The 24,761-nt window shown below is 32.2% G+C and overlaps 1 protein-coding gene across 1 annotated transcript in view; it reads right to left on the bottom strand.

Annotated features, from left to right (window-relative positions):
• LOC143909195 (orexin/Hypocretin receptor type 1-like) overlaps positions 1 to 24,761 on the bottom strand; it is a 153,065-nt gene that overhangs the window by 57,463 nt on the left and 70,841 nt on the right. The window lies entirely within an intron of this gene.

The following is a 24,761-nucleotide window of genomic DNA, read 5'->3' as shown; positions in this document are numbered from 1 at the left end:
TACTATATATGTTTGTTTGTTCGTGACAGTCAATTTAATAAAAAAATAAATGAGTATTCAAATAAATTTATATAAAATGTTTACTATTAGGTTATTCATGTTGAAGCGGTTTATATAACAAATACCGAGTGAAGCCGGGTAATACAGCAAGTACATAATATATAAACAAGAAAGCAGTATAGTGAGACAAAAATAATAATAAATACAAATAAAAATATAATATTCCATGTACAGTGAGCACCACATGGTAATTTACGTGAAATTAGCCCTCCCTCACCGAAGTGGGGTATGCAAGTGCCTCAATTTTTACGTTTTTCGTAATAACTATGTGGTTTTCAAAGCTATACATCCTACATATATTTCTTGTATTCCTAGAATGAACTACAAGAAATTTATTTTAATAGTTTTGTATGATTTACAAAAGTGGTTTATTGTAAAAAAATACATTTATACATTTCTACGTTCCAAAGTATGATTTAAATGCGGTAAAGTCATGTTTTTGACTGTTCGCTTGCATATTCTTGTTGATCGATGAATCAATGCGAGAGAAAGAGACAACTATATTTCCGTAAGCTATTGTTTTCGTCGCTTTTGGCGCGTGGTATTGAGTCATGCAGTCGCCTGTTGGCCTTACCTATGTGCGTTTGCGTGTTGATTGCGTTATTTTTTAATACAAAAATAGTCAAAAACTAAACTATAGGACTAAATTTTTTTATGTTGATGTATAAAATGATTAATAAGATATATGTATGTTGAACCCATTTGTATTGAGAAAAGCTGTATTTTGATTAAAAAATGCTGGGGTCTTACTCGATCTCAGTTCGGGACACTCGTTCGTTCTTGACGCTCCGTCCTTCAAAGGTTCAAACCTTTGTGTTCTAAGGAGGCAATATGTATGGGTATATATGTATGTATGTAAGTCATATGGTACGTTCGTTTCTGGAGCGTAAACTAGTTATAGAAATCGAGATATGCTTGGAACAATCGAGTGTTTCGTAGAGTCTGGACCGTGGAGGAGGGATGTTAGAGAGGAGATATGCTTTAAATTAGACGGAAAATTGTTCGCAAGCGACTCGATTTTTCCATCGTTTCGATGAAAGTCTTTGAGTCGGTGTGGAAATCCAATAAGTGATAGAGGACAAAATAGTCTTCGTAGTTTATAGTTTTATAAATATAAGTATGTCAATTTTACACGAATTTAATGAACAGCATCATACATACATTTAAACTCTAATTTATATGACAAATAATACTGGAGAGTAGACTTGTGTAGTATAGCAGTCGAGATATGGTTAGATCAATCGAATTCGTGTATCAATTCCTTTCCGAAGCCATCCGTTCAAATCAACTGGCACAACACTAGTTACATACATATATTGAAGAACGAAGGGATATGGCAAAAATTTACTTTCGTTAAGTATATAATACATATTGATTTTGAGAGCATTTCAAAGTACGGTCACTAAATTATGAGCCGATTAGGACCTTTATTGTCGAACAAGTACAATAATGATCATCAAAGTACACAATTTTCTTTTGAAAGGAGACGCGCTCTTTGAGGCAAAAAATGATGTTGAGGCGTAGAGCATTGTCGAAAATTTTATCACGTCTTATTTCGTACGAGTAAGCATTCTTAACGAGACACATAATCCGATATAAAACGTGATTGATCGAGCAACTGGAGAGGCGGTTTTCGTGTATCGATTTAATGTTAAACACACTTGAAAACCATTGATAAGTTAGCGGAGTTGCAAAGTTGCTACTAGCGGATGCTCGAATACGTACATATGTACATAGATACGTTTGTAGGATTGCGAATTACGACTCTCAGTCAAGTTTAAGATATAAATTTAGACGTGTTTAAACAGTCTCATATATGTATGTATGTATAAAACGAATCGTGCCTAATACTAATTTCGGATCTTGGAGAATGGGAAGATTTCTGTGTCTCTTCTTCTGGTACACGTCCGTCCGTCAAGTGAACCGAATTAAGATCGGTGGAGCAAAGGGGTTGAGAAAGAAAGAGGGAAAACTGTCTCGAAGAAAAGTGGCGTTTAATTTAACTGGACAATTAGTCTGTCGAAGATATAATCAGAAAACCCTGACAAAACTTTCAGCACTAATTGAGACCAATCAGCGAAAAAAGGGAAGTTTTTCTTCGCTTCGATTAATTAAATGATGTGAATAAAATGTTGACGCTGCTGAAGATCTTGAAAATTAACTAACTGTGGGTGTAATTTATTGAAAATGACAAGATTTCGAAAGCTGAGTAATTTTTCACAGGAATTTTTTATTAGTTTCACTTCGTCGATTAAAGAAATACGAATAAATTAAGAAAGCAAGAACTGCAGGAAGTGTTTTTTACAGAGGTATTCAAATCTATAATGGATATCCAGCTGTCATTGCTTCGACCTGACACAAGATTCAGATGTATATTTTAATGATTAAACTCCTCTAGCTTCATGTCAGAGACATTAGCTTACTTCAATGTATGTCGATAAAATATCAAAGCGGTCTAAAGAGTGGAGTTGGTTCAAAATCATAACAAACTTTTGACGGGTAGAAATGTTACTGAACTAAAATATAGAAGCTAATAAAAAACTTGTAAAAATGCAATTTATCTCTACTTTTAATACCCAAGAAATGAAAAGAGCTCACTCTAATAATTATATCACATAAGATACGAAACGGTTAACGAGTTATATACGAAGCCGGAATAAAAATTATACGAGTGTAGATAAAGTTGTCGACGTTTAAAAACACGAAACCCCAAGCCCGTGGTATTTACAGGGAGGTCACTCGTTGTCGGGGGTGAATATCGATAAAGCTGTGAATTTTAAAAAGGGGTTGCTTTTTAAAAGATTTGCAGCTTCGGGGGCTAATCTTGGCGACGATTAAAGCGAGGCTTTGGGAATTTAAGGTAAGTTCGAAAGCCAAGCCGCGCCGTAAAGAATTTGGGATTAATTTTAAAATTAGGAAAAAGTGGTTTGATGAAAAGGTGGAGACGTTTAAAAAAATGGAAACGTTATCATCGTTTTTTTTTTTTTATAAACGGAGATATCTTATAAAATATTCATGATGTCTTTTGCGGTCGCTTATTGCGACTTAATTTCGGTATATTTTTAACGGAAGATTAAGCCATTGAATAATCTATTTAAGTGTATATGAGATTGAAAGTGTTTTTTTATGGGGTTTTGTCTATATTTTTAACAATTTAATAAGAATAAGATAGCATTCTAGCTTTTCAATTAAAAATATAAAATCCTGCTAGTACCGAGTCTCGATTTACGCTTAGTGAAGTTTTATTTTGTTTGGCAATTTTGGGTAAAAGTATTGTACGTTTTTTATTATATTTTTATGTGATTACAAAAAGGTCGCAAAGAAACTTACAGATAAGAATTTTATGTTTGATGTATTGAACAGCTTCGAAATAATAACTTGATAAAAACTTGAAACTCAAGTCAGACTACTTCCGATTGAAAAGATAATATTAAAAAACAACAACATATGAAATTTAATCTATTTGTTATATTATAAAATATATACAAAGTTTTGTTTAAGTCCATTCAGCTTTTTAAAACATTAAATAAGACAAATAAAATAAGAAGGAAGTGACCTACATACATACATATATAGAGAGAGGTACTATTTTTGATCGATAAATTTCGGAATCTTTTTCATTAATAAGACTTTTCAGTGTAATATGTTAATGGTAGTTGAACTAACCTCAGAATTCAGACAAGAATCGATACAAACAAAAAAGAATATCGGACAAAAAATTGTAAATTTAAATTAAAGTAAAAATGATTATAAGATTTTCATCGAAATCAAAATTAAGAATATTCTAATATTTGGTGCCAGGACTTAATCACGCGGTAAACAACCGCGCCGACAAAAGAGCGCGGTGTCAAAACTGCGTGAGACATAGCAGCGCGAGACAAAACCGAAGTGACAAAATGGATCTGAATAAAAAATGAAAATAATATTTGGAGGTAGTACGAGACATGATATAATAGATGCAACTGCATATCATTTTAAATAGCATTCTGTAAACTCAAATTTTGTGAGAAATATGTAGAACAGGATTGCCAACTTCTTGGAACTGTTTCCAATTAAATTTGATGAATTGGAAAACTCTGAAAGCTAACGATCGACCTTGGAGTCACGCATCCAAGGTCTGGCCAGCAACAAAGCCAGGGATAGAACCCGTGACCACACAACACAAAAGCATTACATGCTAACCACTGATCTATGTTGCTGGTTAATGGCTGGTTGATGAAAAGATTATCCTAGATCGGTACACAGCATAATTTACTCTTTAATGAAAAAGTCCGTCAAAAAAACGAAAATATTCATTTAAACTCATTTTAAAAACTATATTAAATATTATTTTATTTTTCATAATCATAAATAAATCAAAAACATCATTAATAAATCAAATTTGAAAACGTATCATAAAGAATGATATTTTAAATTTTCATATATTCGTAGCGCGTTTTTGTCGCCACGTTCTTTTTCCGCGGTTTTGTCGGTGCGTTCTTTTGTCGCTTTGCGAATTTTTACCGCGCGGTTTTGACTGTTCACCCAAATTTAAATTTTTAATATTTGATAACGACTATTGATTGATTTTTAATGAAGTAAAAACTTCTCTATTATACAATAATATACTCGAGCAATGCCATTATATCTTATAGTACGTAAGAAAATAAAAAAAATCACATCAAAGACCAATAATACATACATACTTTCAGATTCAATATAAGATAAATCCGATTTTTCCCAACTCTTCAATCAAATCAACTCTTTTTCTTGACCCAACGAACATTTCAACAAAAGAATTTCCTCTCGATACACTCTATAGTCGAACAAGGAAAATAGATTTATCAAATTACAAAACAACCAGAATGATAGAGAAAAAACGAAGTCATTCGAAATATATGTATATGTTCAAAAATATTCACAAAAATAACAAGTATTGTTATAAATAAAGAGTATCGATTTAATTTCCAAAAATAACTAGCATTGTTATAAATAAAAATTATCAATATAATTTCGAAAAATATAATCAATTATTACGAAAATACAATTAATTTAAAATTACTACAATGGACCCTTGTATTTATAACCCGTCTTGGGTCGATTGTGAAGCTGACAGGGCGTTCGATCTAGTACCAAGAATCGGAAACTTTTCAGACCGCGACTTTATTGTAGTTGAAAGCTTTTGTACTTCAAATAATGTAAGAAGTCTTTGTCCTTAGTTAATTAAGCTCAGTTTATATTGCTTTTGAATGGACGAACATACCTATACTATACATTTTAAGCTGCATTTAAAGCTCTAATGATAAATGCATACATATGTATATCACTTCACATTAATCAAACGTTCATAATTATCATATCATACAGTTTAATCTTAAATGCACACAATTTACATGCATTATTATATATATACATATATCGGCTGTGTATAATATCGTGGGTATTCTTGAACTATGGTCGATTACATATATACAATACCGTAATGTAATTGGTCCATATACAGACGGAATGTTAATAATGGGCCATTCAAATAAACTGATATGGATGTACATTAAGTATGATATTGACATTGAAAATCAATGTCAATGTGATATATACAGATTAGTTATTGCTGATCCAAACACAGAAACATATAAACAAGTAAATAAAAATTCGTCTGTGAACAATCCATGACTTTATCTATGTATTTGAGGAATATATGTACGAAGGTTATAAAACAAAATTAGATAATTAAACATACATAAGTTGTACTTGCGGTTGTCGGATTTTGTTCGAAATTTTTTTATTACTTTAAATAATTGTGAGTATTATGCACATTGAGTATTGTTACGTACGCCGCGGATTGAGCGAATTGCACTTAGACCAACGGATATCTATTATCGGATAAACTAAGTGCTTGCACTTACTTCCAAGGATTATATCTGGACTCTAAGTGCATTTAGGCTAAAAAATGACCGTTATTAGTTATTTCTCAGAATCGGTAGGGGAGACCCAATGTCGTGGAAATACATATCCGAATACGTGACTATACAACAGGTAAACAGATTAGGCGTCCTGAGAGATCTACCCTTTATAAGGCGGTACGTAGGCGATATCATGTCATTTCTGGACTGAGAAGTGACAGTGCGTGTATCTCCTTAATCATCAATAAATGCTGTGATACGACTGTTGGCCTTTTACTTGGATCCTCCACCCACCCATACGTAACAGTATCAAGAAGAAAGAAATAATTTAAAAGTTCAAAATAAAATAATCAAATATTGCATTAAAAAAAAGTCGTAAACTTCCGGTTTACGAATTCTAACCAAAACCTTATCAACTCTATGTTAGTAGTAGTTAACTCTAATTTAAGTTCAATAAACCAAAAGGTTTCTGAGAAAAACATAAAAAACCTCGATTAACCTACAGTTAAAGTACTACTTCCGGTTTAGGAAGATATATGTAAAAAATATGAGGGAATAAAATTTATAATGTACATATATTACATTTAAGAAATGTCAGGCTGATTCAATTAAAGGATAGGAGATAAGTGAATTCAAAAGCAAAAAAACCTATATGAGTCACCTATAAGGGGAGGCACCATCTCCCGCCAACTTAAAATTTTGATAAAAAAACTAATGTATCGATAAACATTTCAGTTCGATAGGACAAACGGTGCTCATAAAATATCTACAATACACAGACACACATTTTTTCTATATCATGAAAGCATCATCAGTGATCGATTCTGAGTTCGAGTCAGTCAAAACCTCAAATTCGAATTTTCGCATGATCATAAAACTTCATCTTTGCTACTACGTACATAGATAAAATAAAATAAAAAATATAATATAGCCAGCAGCATAGCTCGGTCGTTAAGCTTCTGCTTAGCGACAAAAAGGTGCCGGGTTCAATCCCTGAATGAAAATGAATTTTTCAGAGTATGCTGTTGGTCAGACCTGGATTTGTGACTCCAGGTTGATCGTTTCCTATCAGAGTTTGCCAATTTTCTCTGATTTAATTGTTGAAACGGTTCCCGGAAAAAAAAATTGGCTAAAAATCCTTCCTACCTACTATGTCACCACTATTTGAAGTTTGATTGATGTACAATAAAATTTATGTACAACTCATAGATGTCTCGTTAATTTGCGAGTTTTTCAGTGTCTCGCAATTCAACGACTTGTAATAAAAATGCTGCATTTGTATTTGTAATTGTAATTTGTAATTGGCCAGGAAGGCGCATTGGGATTTATCTGTAAGGCCTTCCTGGTATATATGTAAATAAATAAATAAATAATAAATAAATAAGGTTATAAAGATTATTATGTCTATTACATGTAAAAAATTTCAGCACGATTCAATTAGTGGTTTGGGAGATAATTGAATTCAAAAACTTAAAAAAAAAAAAAAACACCTATAAGGGGAGGTACCATTTCCGGTCAACGTAAAAATTAAAAAAAAATTACGTCATGTCAATAAGAATTTCAGTAACCGATGCTAAGTTTCAGTTCAATAGGATCTCAAAAAAATCTTCAAAAAATCTCCAAAATACACAGACACACACATACACACATTTTTTCTAGATAATGAAATTCGATTCAGCCAAAATATCAAGTTCAAATTTTCGCACGATCATAAAACTTCATCTTTGTAACTATTTAGATCATCGACTTTAGAGAGCCTTTAATTAATATTATGTATTAGATGTATTATGAACATTTATAAGGATTGTAAATAGGTTTTTGAGCTCTTTTTCCTATTATGCTTTAGATTAACATTAGAATAATATAATACTATGATTACTAACCAAATAAAATAAAATTGTAAAATAGAAAATGATCAGTAGATCAGTAGCTATTAAAATAGATATAAGATGTATTGTGAACATAATTTCGTAATAATAAAAAGCATTTAAAAATCAAAAATCTTTGTAACTACGTACAAAGATAAAGTAAAAAAATCATTGAACACCAAAAACACTTCTAATGAATCCAAAAAACCTTTATAATGTGCGTACTTTGTTAAACCATTCGCATAACAGACAAACACTCGTATAATGAATAACACTTCAATAAATCACCCTATACATGCGAAACACTTTATTATACTCTGAAACCAGCAAATAAATCAATCACACTTAAAAAACCTTTCATTCAATATACACAAGTAATTTTGGGTTATATACATACATACATATATACAATTCTGGGGAATTGCATGGTGTGACACTAAAAAACACCACCATTAATAACCCCTTCGACTGAGGGGAACCTCTGACAAATAGCTTAACCTTTCTAGTGCCAATAACCGTCATTACGTCCACAACCTCTCAATTTTGCCGAAAGCTAAGACAGATGCGGGGGTCGGCGGCCATCTTAGACCCATTATTCTACCGCACATCCGCCTACGCATCATTTTGACAAATAGCGTCCTCAAAAAACTCTTAACCCCTTCCATGCAAGAATGGCGATGCTTTCGGCCATCCTTTGTGTATCGGCATATATAATATGAAAATTGGGGAAGGGAAATTCGACAACTTTTGACGTAGAACTATGTATGTACATATGTACATATGTACGTCTATTTGTAAGGTTGCATATTGAGTCTAGTCAATGTGTCATTACATACCTCCTTTGCATTTCACATGGCTTTCGTGTAAGTGTTCATTTTTTATATCTCTTATCTCTTATCCGATCGTTTTCATACTTTGCCATATTGCTCATTTTGGTCATCAATATACGTTAATGTATCGTCTGCCATTGCGTTGGAGATAAAATATCGTATACAACGCGTTTTAAAAACGGGGCCCGTAAACCTTCTTGACGTTTAACAAGCGTTGTCACTTGTATTGTAACCTGTTCGCCATGACACGGCGATATCAGATTTTAATTGTTTAAACGCCTATAATTTACTCTATATTTTATGAAATTTGCTCTGAAGGTTCTCATTATCTCTAATATATAAATATTTATAGTTTTAACTCTCATATGTATATATAAATTTCAATTTTGGAGTGTAGCTTCTTGTAAGGTAATACACGATATATATTGATTTTTGGTCAAATATGTCAGATCTGACATTTCACGACTAAAAGTATATGTCTTCACTGGGTTTTATCTGCGAGATAAGTATTCAATAAGAAGTTATGTTGTATCTAATTGTTAATATGATTTACAATAAGCTTACATACATTTAGTTTTTTACAATAAGCTTACATACATACATCACATACAATTATTTTTAGATATCAGCTGATTTATTTTTAAAATCAGAACAATTATTATTATACCGTGGGAAAATACAAAGATGAAATTGCTCCACGCTCATTGAAAAGATACATCATATGTGCCTGGAATTACCACAAAGCGACACATACGGTAAGATTATTTTTATAAATAAGTAATAACAAATTTTCAAACATCTATGTAATATATACATACATAATTTCGAAAGAGACTTTGAATGTAAATATTGTTGGTTGGATAATGGTTGGGAACTTCGAAAACCAGTCAAAATTTCTATGACGTCATGGGGACGGGGGGCGCTGGGGGCGGAGGCCCGGGGGGCGCCGGGGGAGCCGCCGGATTTTGGTATAATATATCTAATATAAAATTTCGAAAGAGACTTTATAAGTTTGTAACTAAAGTTGGTTGGAAATCGAAAACAAGACAGTTTCTATGACGATTCGATTGGTTGAATTTTTTTTTTCGATTCAAATAAATTTAATAAAAAAACAAATGAATATTTACTATTAGATTGGCCGATTTTTAAGTTGTTTATATTGAAAATACTGAGCAAAGCCGGGTAAAACCACTAGTATACTATATAGAATACAATAGAGATATTTATAATGTGATAAATAAATAATATACCTACATAGGTAAGATTTTAAAAGATTTGCAAATTCAAGATGATAATAACTTGAATATACGTGAAACTGGAGAGGAAGATACCAATTTATTGAATTTAGTATAATTATTAAGCCAGAAAAATCGGAAAGTTCTAACAGGAGATGGTCGATGTGTGTTTTAATAACTACAAGATTTCGCCAGCAGTGTCCAGGACTTGAACCCATGACTTACTGTCAATACGTAGTATTGTGTCAAAGTTTTTATTTAAGTTTCATGAACCCTTTGAATGTTAAACAGCGATATATATAAATACATCGTTGTTTATGAAAACAGCGAAAATTTCTAACAACAATCGTTGTTGACGTCATGATGGCCGTATTTGAATACTTGCTGTGAGCCAATGCATCATTGGTATGAATCGTTTTAAATATATTTATATTAATAATATTGAATAATAACAAAAACAATAGAAAATAATTTTATATTGTAGAGGTCATGAGCAGTCGTGACTTCTATATGCTGTCGTGACTTCTTAAATGGAACTAAAATACACAATAAATGTTAACGATGCCAAAATCATAAACTCTCATCTCACTCGTATTTATAACCCAGAAGAAATAGAGAGAGAAAGTACCCGCGAGAAACTACCAAATACCCGCTTTTGTTTCAAATACAATACATAGTAAAGTATGGGACCCTCGGCCAATGAAGTATGTATGTTAATAAATAATAATTTTTTTTTCTTCAAAAATATTATAGTATTCTTCGCTAGGATTATGAAAAACATTAATTAATAGTAATAAACGAAATACTTTTCAATTCCTCTAAATTTTGTAAAGTAATTAATTACTTATAGCAATAAAGATGATCATGAAATAAATAAATATTTATAAAACAAAAATATTATGAGAAATTCAACCACATAATCTGAATCCGTTTTTGTTCCTGTATTTTGGTTTTTCATTTCAATTTCCTAGTATAAATCAATCATTTGATTAACTGTATTAATTTGATTAAAACTAATTTGGTTTATAAATAACAGGCATTTCTGAGATGACTAAATGAAATTTTCGTCTCAAGTCCCGTATGTACGTACATATGTATATACATATATGTATGTATATATGTACCTACAATATGTTATTACAGATGAGTGTAATATATGTATAAAAGTTTGTAATTGTAAAACTTCTTCTTTGTAGAATTCATAATAATTAAGGAGAATGCTCGTGAAAACAAACCTCTCAGCCTAATTTCTCATACTTTCCCTACATTCGCAATATAGGCAAAGCTTTTCAATATCTTCGAACGAATTTAAGCGAATCAAGTTGTTATAACTATAAATTTCTATTAGTATAAATATGTACTTTCGAAGAAAATTTTGTACAAACATTCAACTCTTCTATCAAATTCTTAGAAGATAATAAAGATTAAGAAAATACCATATAAAATTAGTGTACATATATATTTTTCATACAATTAAGCTATTAATAGTTTTTGTTATTAAATGCCTTATAAAATACATCTATGGAGTTTTCAAAAATGATTAAAAGTATATATGTACCTATACATATATGAAATACGGCAATGTATAGGTAAATTCGTAAGTATTTACATAAGTATGTTAAATGAAGCTTAAAAATTACATATCTCTACTAATTTTGATCCACTAAATTCGAATATAATGTTGGTTTTCGTTGATATAAACTTTTTTACAGATTTTTGGAAATTGCAGTCTTTAACTCAAAATTTAGTAATGCTGTGCCAAAATTTAGTATTAAAATCAATGGTTAAATTTTTTTTATATTGATTATGATTTTTATTTGCCTCAAAATACTTATTATTAATTATCTAATGAATTTATTAAGTCAAAAATATATATGTTTTTATCTTACGCTTATCTTGATATATATTATATTAGTGGTAGCGTATATATTATATTTAGCACCACTGAGGTCAAAAATTCGAGTCCTCGAAAATTGGTAAAATCTATTCCCGTTGTCACAAAATCTGCCTGTGTATAATTTGTAATAATTATACACAGTAATCTGAAATCTATAGACATCTCTATAATTTCGTATTTACCTATATTATGTATATGTATAAAAATTGTACACAAAAAAAAATCTAAAAATAATCCATAGATGTCTCTATGATTATTATTTCTATATATTCTGATTGTATATGTATTACTGTATTTCTGATTTCTGATTGTTTATGTATTCTGTATTTCGTTAACGTACACCCGTTGCATTGGAGCAAATCTGTAATGACGAGTGTATATTGATTTGTAACAATAAAAAAATAAAATAAAAAAATTAAAAATATTAAAAACTAAAAAAGAGGTTTGTTTTTTAAAAAAAAAATTTCTATTGAAATCTGCATCCAAAAGTTTCAAACTGAGACCGTATTACGTGAAAGCATTCAACTTTTCCGCATCATTTCCTTTCATTTTAAAAATTCTCGTGGCTTTCAGCCACATCCTATATATATATATATATATATATATATATATATATATATATATATATATATATATATATATATATATATATATATATATATATATATATATATATATATATATATATATATATATATATATATATATGTATATATATATATATATATATATATATATATATATATATATATATATATATATATATATATATATATATATATATATATATATATATATATATATATATATATATATATATATATATATATATATATATAACACAGTTCAAACACATAACGTACGTGTATGGGACACTTTATTTGGCTACGTGATCGGTGGCATCGCAGTAGAGCAATAACGCGCTCTAAAGGCCAGTTCTGCGGGTCCACTCTCGGATCAATCGGATACGCTCTCGATACGTGCCAGACTTTTTCAATCATCGCAAATGTCACCCTTACGTACACCATCGAGCGTGAACCCTCATAATGCCATATTCCGCAAACAAAAACTGGCCAAAATTGACCGACCCGGGTGCTTTTCGTCGGAATTTTGCCTATTTCGGCGAATATCGACATACAATATGTTATGTATCGAATAAAATACGGAGTTATAATATAGCCCAAAGATGTCCCGATCGAAATACGGATATTAGGTGAGGATACTTCGGCTATTTTAATCACGAAGATGTGTTTTCGTTTGCGTAAGACAAAACGGACGTCATAGCAAAGGTTCAAATTCGGTATAAGATCGAATCTCAGAAATTGTTATGACGTCAACGTCAAACGAAGTCTTGCTTGTTTCATATATGTATGTATGTAGATTTTATTTTACATATATATATACCAGGAAGGCTTGACAAGAAGACCCCAATGCGACTTCCTGGAAAATTAATTACAAACAATGCACCATTTTATTATTACATACATAAATCACTGTATTTCCAGAAGCTGAAGAACACGAAATAACAATTAATTAATTGATTAATTACTTAATTAATCCATTGAGATGTCAATGGATTTAGATTTTGTACATAATATTTAAAAATTACATCAGGAAAGATGATTTTTTGCCAATTTAGAGGAACCGTTTCAACAATGATCAGATAAAATTGGCAAACTCTGATAAGAAATGATTGATTTGGAGTCACAAATACCCCCAAATCTAACCAGCAGTATGGCGGATCGAACCCATTGATCACTTGGTGCTAAACATACACGCTACCATTAAGCCATGCTGCTGGCTATATTATTGCCATATTATATTTAAAAAATAAGATGTTTAAATATAGAGAAGGTTTATATGAATTATATGACATAATTGATATATGGGTAGGTAGTACTTTTATACAGACTCGTTTAATACCAGCCAGCCAGCAGTATGGCTCGGTGGTTGCGTTTATGTTTATCACCGAGAGGTCACCTGGTTAAATCCCGTGCTAATCTTTAATAATGCTGGTCAGACTTGGATATTTGTGACTCCAAGTCGATCGTTTCTTATCAGAGTTTCTTACCGATTTATCTGATTTAATTGTTGAAACGGTTCCTCCAAAAAATTGGCAAAAATTATCCTACCCGCCATATCACAAATATCTGAATTTGATTTAAAAGTATAAATCCATAGATGTCTCTGTGGATTAATTAATTTTTAATTACGTGTTATTCAGCCTTTTGAAATACAGCGATTTATGTAAAAAACATGCTGCAATTTTTGCAATTAATTATCTAGAAAGGCGCATTGGGGTCTTCTTGTTAGGCCTTCCTGGTATATGTAAAATAAAACAAAACAAAATACGAACATGACTTCAGCGAGATCTTAGAAGATCAAACCAGTTAGCTTCGATACGATTTCAAAAATGATTTCACGATTTCAAAATTGATTTCAAATACCAAGGTATACCATACAAATTTTTAGAGCTAAATATTAAATAATTGAGCTGTGAAAAGGTGGTAGAAAGCCACAATTTGGATAGCTATCTGTCATCGCTTTGATCTGATATAAGATTCTGATGCTAAATTCAATGAGTTCATTAATGATTCAACTCCTCTTGATAAATTTTGTATATACATATGTATTCCTAAAAAAATAATACATTTATATTTTATTATTATTAGTATTTTAAATGATTTTTATTTTTAATAAATTATGTTCAAAATAAGTACGTCTTATATGTATGTATGTATGTATTTTAATAGCTACTGATCTACTGATCATTTTATATTTTACAATTTTATTTATTTGTTAGTAATTATATGTTGTATTGCTAGTGTAGAGCATGATAGGAATAAAAGCTCAAAATCTTATTTACTAACCTACATATGTATATGTAGAACAACTATTATGTAGAAAAAAACGATGCGGTGCAAACGATCGAAAAGCGCCAGACAGACTGAACCACAGATTAACGACACATGAACCTTATGCGTGCGCACTGCTCGCACTTACACTAAGCGAAATCTACCCGAAGTCCCGACATACCTACCCTGTATACGTTCTGTGCTTCTGAAACTTTGGTTCCGAATTTTTCCTTATTAAATTATTAAAAACTCGCCAGAAAGATCCAACTCAATTTTAATAATTACCATTTTAATAATTGCATCTGTGCACATCGAAAGGTTTCTCGTCATCTGATGAGTAATTTTTCATTCGTGAAGTCGAGAATTGCGTTTAAAACAGCCATCCAGTTAATCTGTGGTTCAATCTGTCTGGCGCTTTTCGATCGTTTGCACCAAACCCAGAAAAAAAACAGTATACACTCGACGTAATCATTCCTATTTTGAACCATGAATTTCATCTACATTTAAATTGAATACAGTATTATGTTATAATACTATAACATTCATAATTGTACTTTATATACATACGTATATGTGTATGTAATATGCAAAGAAAAAGTAAATTACGTTTTCAACACAATTATGACGTCATAGCTATTATATATATATAATCCGTCCCTGCTTTGTTCATTCATATTATAATGTGAAATTTATTCACGAGTGTTGAAGAATTAATATGGAATATTCCATACAAAAATTCACTACTTTTTCCATTGCAATGACGTCAAAGTAAAAGTGTTTATGTATAATATATATTACTTTTTTTTTTCAAATAAAATTGTATTAAATCTAGTAATACAATTTAATATATTTAAATTGTTTTTCTGGTACTACGAACTGAATTGAACTATTTTTTTTTCGTAGAATGGAAATAAAATCAATGTAAGCCACCACTATCCCTAGGTTTAACCCATTAAGAGTCAACGTACGATAATGCGAACTCGTACACGTTCACAACTCTGCCTTAATCTAAATCTATGCGAGACGACGATTTTTTTCATTTTATATTTCGCAAAAAAATAATGGAAAATCTTAAATGGAAAATCGCCTCCACAGCCGTAATAATCCTCGACGGTGAGAATCATCGCGTATTTACATAAATATATAATTTTTTGTTTCCGCACAAGTCTTATCTCTCTAACGCCGAAAAAAAAAATAAAATGAAATTTTCCAACAGTTTGACATTGTTCTCATTTTCAACGAAAATCACCCTGATAATGTAATATTATAAAATAAAATCCTCAAGGGGAACGAATTCTCCAAGTGTTATTATTAGCGCATGAATATTTATGGGAAGGAGGGGGGGGGGGGGGGGAGGGTTTCTCAGATGGCTAAAATTTTAACCCGCTCGTCGTTTTTCGCAAAATTTATTATTAATCACATTATATAAATTCCGATTTGTCGCATTTGCCGATATCGCTTTCGACCAAATATTAATTAAAACGAAGATCGTTTTATATAACAACGGATTTTAATCAGAAGTGACCGTGGACGGCGGATTACGCCGAATCGCGTCATTATTCATTATATAATTTTAGAAACAAGTTAAGTAAAATTTGAAATACATATGTAAATAAAAACATGCCATAACTGGCAGCGTAGCCTAGTAGTTAGAATATATGCTTTCAAATGTAGTGGTCACGCGTTTGAGTCCCACTGGTTGCTGCTGGCCAGACATTGGTTAGGTGACTGACTCCAGGTCGATCGTTTCCTATCAGAGTTTGCCAATTTATCTGATTTTCACTGGTTCGGTTCCAACAAATTGGAAACTTTTACCCATTTCTCACAACTTTCGAGTCTCCAGCATTTCGAATTTCACCAAATCGTATAAAAAATAAATGTATAAAAAAAAACTAATTGAGAAATCACCAATTCTCTCCGTAAACTTTGATCATGAGTATGGCAAAGTGCTCAATCTGCCATAGCGAGAGAGGGGGGTGAAAAGGGAAAAAAACGATCAGAACAGTGTGGACAAATACGAGAGTGTGGACGGTAGACGTCACCGTGAACGAAGATGCAGTATTTTAAAACGTGTCTATTACGATTATTTTTCATTCATTTTCAGTCATTTCCACTTATATTGATGACCAAACCGAGCAAAATGGCAAAGTTTGAAAACGATCGGATAAGAACCAAAACTTCGTCATACGACAAAATCAATTCCGAACTAAGAAGAGGTTAGTAATTAGTAAAAATGCTACAATTTTGCACTAAAATGTCTCACAAATTTTTGAGTCTTCCAGCACCTCGAACTTTGACGATTTATATTTAAAAAAAAATGCTCCGAAAATTTAAGTTTATCAAAAATGTCTGTATGTTGCTCTATTAAAACTATTCTAGTGGCCAGGAATGCGCATTGGAGTTTACCTGTTAGGCATTCCTGGTACATATATACATATGTACATTACATTTTTATTTTTTATTTTTAGTTTACATACATATTTTTACATACATATATACAAATACACCAGGAAGGCTTAACAAGTAAACCCCAAATGCGCCTTCCTGGTCCACATAATTATTACATAGATACATGTAAATCTAAATAATATCTGAAATCTATGGTCAGTATACATATATTACAAACATCGTATTAATACGATAAATAACGATGAATAACTTTTATGTAACAATACGAATTTTATATTCGATAAACAACCACAGAGACATCTATGGTGAGCAATATTGCGAAACCTAAGATATAACAATAACTAAAGGTTCGCAACAGAAAATTGGGAAGGAAACGCCAATTTTACAGGAATCGTTTCAATGAAAATCAGAAAAATTGGCAAATTCTGATAAGAAACGATCCACCTCGACAAACCAAGGTCTGGCCAACAGCGAGACTTGGCGGGAATCGAACTCGTAACATCAAGTACGAAATAATTCAACATTCACCACTAGACCACGCTGCTGGTTTTTACATGCACATATATGTGTATGTAAAAAATAAAATATTTTGTTTGACCGGTAGTGTATACATTATTTTTTTTCACATATATAGAAGATCGAGCATTGTTCGTAAAATATATGTTGAATAATTTTACATAAAACTCGATAAAGAAGCACTAATACATACATACATACGTGACTCTAAATGAGTTTTACAAAGTCATGACCTTTGCTAAATGACTTTCACATACCCTAAAAGCGTAAATTCATCCCGTTTCAAAAAAATTTAAAGCGTTTTCAAGATAAAATTGACAATCTCGCTCAGGATTGCTCGTTTAATAGTATACAATTTTCAGCAAATGTTAACGATGAAAAATAATACATAAATAGAAGCCGCCACACATGAAAAGATTTATTCGCGTTTTTTTTTTATGTGATTTGAATGTCAGTTAACGATGACATATTCCGTTTATTGAGTATCGATAAAATATACATTGACAATCGTCTCTGCTATTACTGCACACGAAGCGCAATTAATCCACGGAACAATGTGATTTTATGGCGCATACGACCTTTCGCATCTGGACCCATATGATTAGCTAGCCATAAGTTGACCGTTATTCGATTAATTGCCCAAGAAAACGATTAATAAAAGAAGCAGCCTCGTAAGAAAGCGAGTAATAGTAGGCCAAGTGCGGTTTAGTTTTACTACTCCTTCTGTTTACATATTATTTCGAGACATCTATTTGAAGGGATGTTTTTAGTATGCACTGAAGAAAATACGTCCTGTGATTGAACATATAGATACTGTTTTTATTGAGCATACAATGAAATTTATATGTGAAAAATTAGCTGGAAAATTGATCAATTTATTATATGTCACAGTGAATTTATTATATGTCACAGTGAAATTATAATTTCACTGACGACCCAGTGAAATCATAACGAGTTACATTTTCACTGGACATATAGTTCAGTGTAATCATATCCAATTACATTTTCATTGAAATATAAATTTTTGACAGTTGGATGATAGTGCGTCGCCGTCACGAATCGCACCACCCCACGTCAAAACCCCGCTCCTTATATATGTAAATATTTTATTTTATTTTTATTTTATTTTACATATATACCAGGAAGGCCTTACAGGTAAACCCCAATGCGCCTTCCTGGCCAATTACAAATTTACATATTACAATTCTATATTTTTTTTATATAAATCACTGAATTACGAGACACTGTAAAACTCGTAAATCAATGAGACATCTATTAATTTGTACACAAACTTATTTATTGTATATTAATTAATAACAAATTATAGGTGACATTATGGGTGTATAGAAGGGATTTTTAGCCAATTTTTTTTTCGGGAACCGTTTCAACAATGAAATCGGAGAAAATTGGCAAACTCTGATAGGAAACGATCAACCTGAAGTCACAAATCCAGGTCTAACCAACAGCGTACTCTGAAAAATCCATTTTCATTCGAGGCTCGGCCGCCTCTCAGCGCTAAGCAAAAGCTTAACGACCGAGCAATGCTGCTGGATATATAAAAAGTATTAGAAGTATGTAAGATGAATTGGAATGGATGAGTATTAGAACTAGTTTAAATCTTAGTACGTTGTCTTTTGTTTATAAGTTAGATCATTAGTTATTACCTAAGTATTTTAATGATTATACAATAAGGAATAGAGATATACACAGTTTTTATACTAGAAATAAGGACAAATTAGTTGTAAGTAGAGTAAGAAAAAATAAGACAGCTGGGGGTGTTTTTCACAGGGGTGTGCTCACGTATAATGCCCTCCCTGAGTGCATCAGGTCTTCTAAGACCATGGATGCATTCTTGCGAGGTGCGAGGAGACACCTCTGTGAGAAACAGTACATATAAGTTAAATATAGAATTTTAAGTTATTAAGGTGTATTTTTTAAATTAGGTAATAGCTAAAATTTTATATAAATAAAAATATTGTTGCGTGGGGGTGGGTGGAGGATCCGAGTTAAAGGCCAAAGTCGTTTCACAGCATTTATTTTATTTATTATTTTTTTTTATTTTTAATTTATTTCATACCAGGAAGGCATTACAGGTAAACCCCAATGCGCCTTCCTGGCCAAATTACAAACAATACAGCATTTTTTATATATAAGTCGCTAAATTACGAGACACTGACTTAAACTCGACAATTAACGAGACATCTATGAATTGTACATACATTTTTATTGTAATATTTACATTAATCATACTCAAATAGTGGTGACATAGTGGGTAGGAAGGATTTTTAGCCAATTTTTAATCGGAAATAGTTTCAACAATGAAATCAGAGAAAATTGGCAAACTCTGATAGGAAACGATCAACCAGGAGTCACAAATCCTGGTCTGACCAGCAGCATTACAGATACACTCAGAAAAATTCTTTTCAATCGAGGTCAGCTCAAGGGATCGAACTCGGCGCCTCTCAGTGTTAAGCAGAAGCTTAACGACCGAGCCACGCTGCTGGCTAAATTGATGATTAAGGAGATACACACACTGGCAGTGCTCAGTCCAGAATGACCTGATATCGCATAAGTACCGCCTTATAAGGGGTAAATCTCTCAGGACGTCTAATCTGTTTACCTATTGTATAGTCACGTATTCGGATATGTATTCCCACGACATTCGGTCTCACAGTACCGGTTCTGAGAACTCTACCGGAATGAGACGGCTACCGGGAGATAATCCTCGAAACCAAAGATAACGGTCACAGTCTCTGAGAAGCTACTCGGCCTAATCCGACGGCTCTTTTTATATAAATTATATAAATTTTATATAAATATGAAAATATATATTTATAACTACATATTTGTAAATACATACGCGGAATATAATATAAGCTAATTGTAATTGCTCACAAAATTCTGATAATTTATAAATTATACAAAATTTCGTGACATCCTATTTAATAATTTTCTTTTTTATGACTCTTATCAGCACAAAGTATACGGGGATTTTTTTATGGTACAGCAAAATTAAGCAAAAAAAATAAGCGTTCTTATTATTGTAAAATGCTAAATTGACTTCGCCAGCAAAATTTCTTTTAAAAAAAAAATCGTATAATATACAGCATAGTGTGTAAGGTTTGATATTTACATATTATGTATGTACGTCACTTGTGAAAAGTCTCAGTGAGTACAAGATGTATGTATGTACCATTCAGATATAAACACAGATTACCTAAACAAAATTTGATTTATATATTTATTTAAATGCGTTAATGCTAACGCGTGTCTATTATTATTTTTCACCATCGTATTGGCGGAATTGATTTCAATATCTATCGTTGACCAAACCACCCAAAATGGCAAATTTTCAAATGCCTTTTAAATATACTTAATTGTTTAATATGCAAAAAATGGTAAAAACTACCTACATATTAACAATATAAAACACCAATCGAAAAATTAGTTGGTTAATTAAGTAATTAAATAAATTTTCAATAGATGGCGGTTAATTCTCTGCCAAGCGGAAACATTAGTAGAAGTTTTTTCTTTTGTTATTGTTTCGTATATACGAGTATGTACGTTTTGGCAGTGGTTTAAAAGTGACGTACATGTACATATGTATCTCGAATCGAAATGACTATTATAGTACGACGTGCGTTATCTCAGACAGGCAGACAGACACAGATGGAATAGCGATATTATATATATATGTATATATGTAGATATATACTAGCCGAACCCGGCATGACGTGGTAACGTGGTTACTAACAAACACATTTCCTTAACTACACAATGGTGCTTCAAACTTTCGCGTCGGTAAAATCTTAATTACGAATATTATTATTAAGATGTTTTTCCCGTTTTTCTCTTCATAGTAAGCTTCCTGTATATGCATACAACAAATCCTGGAAGTTCCATCGTAATTGTTTGAGTGGTTTAGGAGCCTATACGAGATTGACAGATAGACAAACAGACATTCTATTTTATATATAGCCAGCAGCATAGCTCGGTCGTTAAGCTTCTGCTTAGCGTCGAGAGGCGCCGGGTTCGATCCCATGAGCTGACCTCGATTAAAAAGTATTTTCCGAGTATATCTTTCGTGCTGCTGGTCAGACCTGGATATTTGTGACTCCAGGTCGATCGTTTCCTATCAGTTTGCCAATTTTTACTCATTTCATTGTTGAAACGGTTCCCGGTAAAATTGACTAAATATCCTTCCTACCTACTATGTCACCACTATTTGAGATTGATTAATGTACAATACAATTTATGTACAATTTGCGAGTTTTTCAGTGTTTTGTAATTGAGCGACTTGTATAATACAAAAATGCCGCAATGTCTGTAATTGGCCAGGAAGGCGCATTGGGGCTACCTGGTATGGGTCTGCGTGACGAGTCGGAATGTTAAATTACAGAAAACACAAATATCGGAAGGCAAAGATCGAAAATCGAAAAGATCTTAAGTCGAAAGATAAAAAAAAAAGGGTGAATGGTAAACGGTACATACTCACGTACATACTCACTTGATTTGCGCGAGCAGGATACAACAGGAACAAGAGGAACAGGCTTTTCCTTCCGTATTCTGCGCGCGCACATTAATACGGGAGGAAAAGCCTGTTCCTCTTGTTCCTGTTGTATCCTGCTCGCGCAAATTAAGTGAGTGTGTACCGTTTACCATTCACCCTTTTTTTGATTTTTCGACTTAAGATCTTTCGATTTTCGATCTTTGCTTTCCGATATTTGCGTTTTCTGTAATTTAACATTCTGGCTCGTCACGAAGACCGACCTGGTATATGTATGTAAAAAAATAAATAAATATATATGTTGATATGATATTATATCTAGTATAACCTTATGATATTATATCTAGTATAACAAATCCCACCGGTCATTTGAATCTGGCAATATCCGGTTTGGACCGTTCATCGATTCCAACGACCGTTAATTGGTTTAAAGTCGTTGTAAACAATCCGCAAGTACTTATAAATAGATACGTGCGATATTTGTTCGCGATTGATTTCAACGTGTAATGTAATCATGTTGTGAAAGATAAACACGCTCGACGCTTAACGAACGGATCAGCCCGCTGTGTGCTCATAGAGATACCTCGTTATAATATTATACGTACTAGGGATGTGGGGATGATTAGGCAGCGAGCATGTTAACAATAAGTGGAACGCACGCTATCGTCTAATTTTATTGACGGCGAAACTAATCTGGAGATTTGGACCCAATTTGGCGCTAATGGGTTACGACGCTAATCGTCGATTTTCGGCGTTAAGACGGGGTGGGGTGGCCGTGAAGGGGTTGATTAATTTGACCGCTGTGCAAACAAACTCGGCGAGTGTGATAAGAAAAGTGCGATTATTTTTATTATCATTGGTGAATTGGTATATATTGGCAGGCGATATTAGACCTTACGGCTTAGCGGGCAATTATTTGTGCGGATCTGATCGTGTTGATTTTGCGCTTAAGCGAGGAATGCGAAATATTCCGCTCGTCTTGCGTTAACCCTTTTGCTGCCCGAACGGAATTATTTATCGAGGACTGTTTACATATACTCACTGCAGAATTAAGGCCACGATTATATGCATGTTTAAATTTGAGTAATTTGATGTCATATTTATTTAATTCAATCAATCATTCGTCTTTACAGATTACTTCAATGCGAAGAGTGTGCTATACATACTAAGAATTATTACTAATTATATACAACCTACATCTAATATATAATTTCGAAAGAGACTTTGTATATATGTATGTATGCATATAAACATGGAAACAACACATTCGATTTTTTTTTTCGATTCATAGGCGCCAATTCAATTTTTTTTCGATTCAAAGGATTCGAAGGCTCCGGGGGCGAAGTCTCCGGGGGTGATGGCCCCGGAGGCAAAGTCTTTCTAGAAGTTCCCCAGGGGCGAAGGCCTAGGAGGCGAAGGCCTAGGGGGTGAAGTCCCCGGAGGCAAAGTCCCCGGGGGCGAAGGCGCCTTCACGCTGACGGCGAAGGCCCCGGAGGGCACAGGGGAGGGGGGGGGGGGGGCGCTGGATTCTGGTATACATATGATTTCGAAAGAGACTTAGTATATATTTTTGTTAGTTCGTGACAGTCAATTTAATAAAAAAAAATGAATATTCAAATAAATTTATATAAAATAAAACTATTCAAATAAATTTAATAAAATGTTTACTATGAGATAAGTCATTTCTAAGCGGTTTATATTACAAATACCGAAATATTAAATAAAAAATTATCTGTATACGAAATTATATGTATATCAGAATCCAACGCCTGTGCCCCCTAGGACTTCGCCCCCTAGGACTTCGTCCCCGGCACGAAGGCGGCTTCGCCCCCGGGGACTTTGAATCGAATCGGCGTCTATGAACCGAAAAAAAAATCGGATGCGTCGTCTACGAACGAAGGTTACATACATACATGCAAATGAAAAAGTTGTGTAACGATTTAAGGTCTATTTATATTCGAAACGTACGGCCTCGAGTCATAAACCAAGGTCAGCAGAAACCAGTGGAATTTGAACCCGTGACCACTTTGTTGAAAGCAATATATGTATGTATGCTAACCACTATTCCGTATATTCTGCCGGTTATTTATAATATGCAAGAAAAAATAAATGTTTGTTTATATATCAAAATGGTCCCATCTTTACCTAACATACAATATATTTTTTTTAATTTTAAACTTACAATGGGAGATACAAGTACAAGTTTAATAATTTATGTTTTATCTCTTTTATCAAACAGATCATACAAAATGAGTAAAAAAATATATAAATTGTGTCGCAACTTAAAAGCTGCGTTGTTTGTTTACTTAAAAAAAACCGCATTCTTTTAGGATAAGATGATTTTTTTTTATAATATTTTGTTTTAATCCTACAAATACATTTATATAATAAAACGAAAATGAAAAATACGTTACAAGATTCGTATTTATTACTACAACGTAATAAATATGATATAAAAAATTTTCACATTTATTATTTGGTCTGATAAGTACGTCAGAATAATATTTATAGACGTGTCAATAATAATATATGTACATATATAATATTAATATAAAATTTATCTATATCAGAATAATATTAATCTATATATACATATATTTGAACGCCTTCTCCGGGCAGAGAAGATCAATTTACCTTATATTAGAAATATTATAATATAAGCAAATTGACCATTTGTCCTTTCAGAAGGATGTTATGGGCAT

This window comes from Arctopsyche grandis, chromosome 3 (genome assembly GCF_051622035.1).
Source record: "Arctopsyche grandis isolate Sample6627 chromosome 3, ASM5162203v2, whole genome shotgun sequence".
Taxonomy (NCBI): Eukaryota; Metazoa; Arthropoda; class Insecta; order Trichoptera; family Hydropsychidae; genus Arctopsyche; species Arctopsyche grandis.
Note: the sequence above shows the minus strand (reverse complement) of the source record. Positions and strands in the feature narration are given on the sequence as shown.